This window comes from Mus pahari, chromosome X (assembly GCF_900095145.1).
Source record: "Mus pahari chromosome X, PAHARI_EIJ_v1.1, whole genome shotgun sequence".
Classification (NCBI taxonomy): domain Eukaryota; kingdom Metazoa; phylum Chordata; class Mammalia; order Rodentia; family Muridae; genus Mus; species Mus pahari.
The window spans coordinates 12,029,448-12,033,619 of NC_034613.1; the positions used below are offsets into that span (position 1 = coordinate 12,029,448).

At 42.0% G+C, this 4,172-nt stretch overlaps 1 pseudogene; it reads left to right on the forward strand.

The window, feature by feature from the left end:
- Nucleotides 1-438: 438 nt before the first annotated feature.
- LOC110313743 overlaps nt 439-4,172 on the forward strand; it is a 17,183-nt pseudogene continuing 13,449 nt past the window's right edge.

Consider the following 4,172-nt stretch of genomic DNA (forward strand, 5'->3'; position numbering starts at 1 on the left):
AGTTGAGGAGGAGGGTGTGTGCAGAAAGAGAGAAGAGAAAAACATCACATAGCAGAGTTGTGACTAAATATACATATAAGTACCAGCCAACATTCACAATAGTGAAGGTGCCATGGACTAGAAACACCAAACCAGGGTGTGGTAGTTTGAATAAGAATGGACCTCAGAGGCTTATAGATTTGAATGCTTGGTTACCAGGGTGTAGCACTATTTGGAAGGATTCAGAGATGTGGCCTTGTTGGAAGAAGTGAGTCACTGGAGGTGAGCTTTGAGGTTTTAAGAGCCTGTGCCATGTCTCTTGGCCAGTGGAACAGAGTGCAGCTCTCCACTACTTCTCCAATACCATTTCGGTCTGTGTACTACCATGATGATAATGGACTAAACCTCTGAAACTGTAAGCAAGCCCCCACTTAAATGGTTTTCTTCAGAAGAGTTGCAATGGTCATCGTGTCTCTTCACAGAAATAGAACAGTGACTAAGACACAGGGACAGTCTGCTTCCTTAAGTTACAAAAGCACCCCTGGCTTTCCACAGTCTGATCGACAGACCTGCTTCAGCACAGTGAAAGACAAGCCAGGCAAAACCCTGCCAAGACAAGAACCTGGGGATAGCAAACCCACTGGTGGAATTGTACCTTCACTGGGAAGGAAATTGTCATTCTCTGAGAGGCAAAGGGGCTTTAGAATTTCTGAAAGTCTTGTCTCTGGCATAAGAGGTTTGCCACTCATGCTGGGAAGCACTGATCAGCAACTAAGATTCCAGTGCCTAGTATTGAAGTCTGTGCTTCTGTCCACTCACGGTATGACTAAAATTTTAGCAAGTAATTTTGGATATCTGAGTAATGCTTTCATGCTTAAAAGCCACTTCAAGAAATGGTTTTTTTGGATATTTGTGCCTTCCTTTATTCTTTTTTCTTTCTGACAAAATTTCCTCTTATTGCTACTCTAGCTAGTCCAGATGAAAAAACCTATACCCAGGACCCAATACAATACCTGCAATTATTTTTAGCCCTTGAACCCTTTTTATTATGAGCAGTCATTTTTAATAGTGGAGTTTGATCAAACCATTTTGCTGCCAAATTACTCCATGTTAGATGAATGCACATTAGTGATTCAACTAGGCAAAGTAACAAGACAAAAAGTCATTTCAGACTATTAGAGAAATGATAATTATTTTCATTTCAGATAAGACAGAACAGAGTATAATAATGGTATTTAAGAGTGGGTACAATTTTCTGGATTAAAAGAAGTGGCTCTGTGAATATGGTGAAGAAAGTAAAGATGGTAAAGAGGATTAATTTATGGTGGAACAGACTTAATGCAGACTGATCATGCTTTTATTACAAGGCAGTTGATATCCTATGTGCTAAGACACATCCTATTTTGATGTTTTATCCTAGATTGTAAAGGAAGGGCTCATCTTGGGAAGCAATTAAGAAAGGAAAGTCTAGTAAAGGAGGTAGGGTGTGTGGAAGCAAGGCACAAAGGGAGTACCTTCAGTGAGGGAGAATATACAGGCAGGCTGAGCAAATGCTTGTGGGAAAGTGTGCATAGGGAAAGAGTAAACAGATTAGAAGGCATATGCAAGTGAAAGGGTAAATGCAGGTGAGAGGGCATGTAGGCAGGAGGGCTTATGCAGGAGGGAAGATAGGTGGAAGGCTTATGCAAAAGAAGAGGAAAAGGCCAGTAGAAGGGCTTATAAGCAGATGGGAAAGAAGGCGGAGGCAGGAGGAGGGCTTATGCAAATGAAAGACAGGCAAGTAGGAGGGTTTATGCAGGTGGGAGGGCTTTTGTAACTAGGAAGGCATAAGCAAGTGGGAGGGCCTATGTAGGTAAGGAGGCATACACAGGTGGGAGGGCATAAAAAGCTCTTGTAGGTAATATTACCAAACCGGCTATAGCTTCTGAACAACATCCAGCTGGTTCACAGTGACACAACCCCGAGAAACTCATCCATCCTCTCTTATTCATCAAAGTCATCCCCACAGAACTTTCTTTTCTACCACACTCAAGTGGAGCTGCTGGTGAAGCTGGGACCTCTATTGGTCTACCAGGTCCTAGCTGGGTATTAGAGCCCAGCATAATCATCATAGTTGAAGTTGCATCTGTAGTCTGGTGCCTCACCCAAAACAATCAATAGTATTAGATGAGGCATGGATGTTAGCTGGTGTTCTCAGGAAGCAGAAACAATGATGTAAGCAACAGAGTGATAGAAGCAGCCAAGGCATTTGAAAGGTATTGTGCTTGTTTCCTAGGATACAGACTCTAAGATGAAGGTCAGCATGCCCCGACAAACCAAATAACTTAGGAAAGTAGGGGAGAGTACAACAATTCAGGATTGTAAAGAGCTAAGGGGATTGATTTTAAGAAACCTTGAAATTAATCTAATTTATGTATCCTTCTAACTGTTTTCAGAATTTTCCACATGCAAAGTGTGCTTCACCCATCAGTGATCAAAGGAATCCACAAAGGCAAAAGTCAGCAATGTAGGAGTGATTTGGCAAAACTAGAAGATACAGTCCATGCTCCTTGTTGACTATCACCTTACTATTTCTTGCACTGGCACAAGATGAGAATGTCAAGGTAATGTTTCACCACTGGAAAACACACTGTTGCTTCCCACCTGTGTTCCAAAGTCCATGCAGCTAACGTTTTTGACTCTCCCAGCTAGCTTCTTCAGACAGGAGAAGAAAGGTGTTGTGAATTACCCTTTCGGTGCACAACAGCTCTGATAACCTTCCTTCTGCTGTATTATTTAATATGCTATGTAAAAGATGGAGAAAGTGTAGAAGAACAAGAGAGGGAGTGAAAGAAGTTTCAATTGTAGACATACTCTGTATTAAAAGTTCTCACATTGCCATTCTTGGAAGAAAGTTTTGACTTAGGAAGAAACTGAATCAAAGCCAATCCCCATGGGTATGGGGAATAACACCAGTGTGGGCAACAGGATTGTTTCTTATGGTAGAGGAAAGTAGTGTGAAGAAATCGTGGGAAGACAGAGAACAAGACAGAATGCATAGGAACTGGTAGCCCTTATGAATATTATATATACAAATACCACCAGCATTTCCACCAGCAGAGTTCTAAAAATGCTTGCATCAATGACAATAAGTGTTAATTTGGTCTTTCAAGATTATTATCTTGCAGCATAATATTCTTGTGGATAATCACATTCTATCTAGTGTTTGCAAGGTCATTATATAATCAACCTGAGTATCTAAGGTGAAATTGTACTATTCATAATTATGTTGGAACAATGGCATAAATTAGTACTCGCCCAAGAAAACTGAAACACATGGCATCCTAGGCATATGTCAAAAAAGTCTTTTCCACTAGGCGTCCTTTAAAACAATCATCAGAAATATCCTCTCAGATAACTTCCATTGTTAAGTTCTATAGAAAGATAAACGTTTATTGAACATTCTTTTTTTTAAAATCAGAATTGTTTATTACATTTTAAAGTTCCTATTTCTATTTTTTATTGAAAATAGATTTCTTCATGCAATACATTTTGATTATTGATTTCCCTTTGCCAACACTTCCAAATCTTTCTTTTTATTGGATATTTTCTTGATTTACATTTCAAATATTTTCCCCTTTCCAGGTCTCCCCTTTGGAAAACACCTATCCCATTCCACCTCCCCCTGCCTCTATGAGGATGCTCACCCACCCAACCACCCACTCCTGTCTTCTCGCCCTAGCATTCTTCTACACTGGGGCATCGAACACCCTCAGGCCCAAGGGCCTCTCCAACCACTGATGTCCAACAAGGCCATCCACTGCCATATATACGGCCAGAGCCTGGGGTATGTCCAGTCCCCGGGAGGTTCAGGGGGAGGGCTTCTGGCCTGTTGACACTGTTGCTCCCTTCTGTGGGGCTGCAAATCCCCTCAGCTCCTTCAGTCCCTTCTCCAATTCCTCCTTTGGGGATCCTAGTGCTCAGTCGAATGGTTGTTTGCAAGTATCCGCCTCTGTCTTTGTCAAGCTCTGGGAGTCTCTCAAGAGCCAGGTGTGGTGGCGCACGCCTTTAATCCCAGCACTCGGGAGGCAGAGGCAGGCGGATTTCTGAGTTCGAGGCCAGACTGGTCTACAAAGTGAGTTCCAGGATAGCCAGGGCTAAACAGAGAAACCCTGTATCGAAAAACCCAAAAGAGAGAGAGAGAGAGAGAGAGA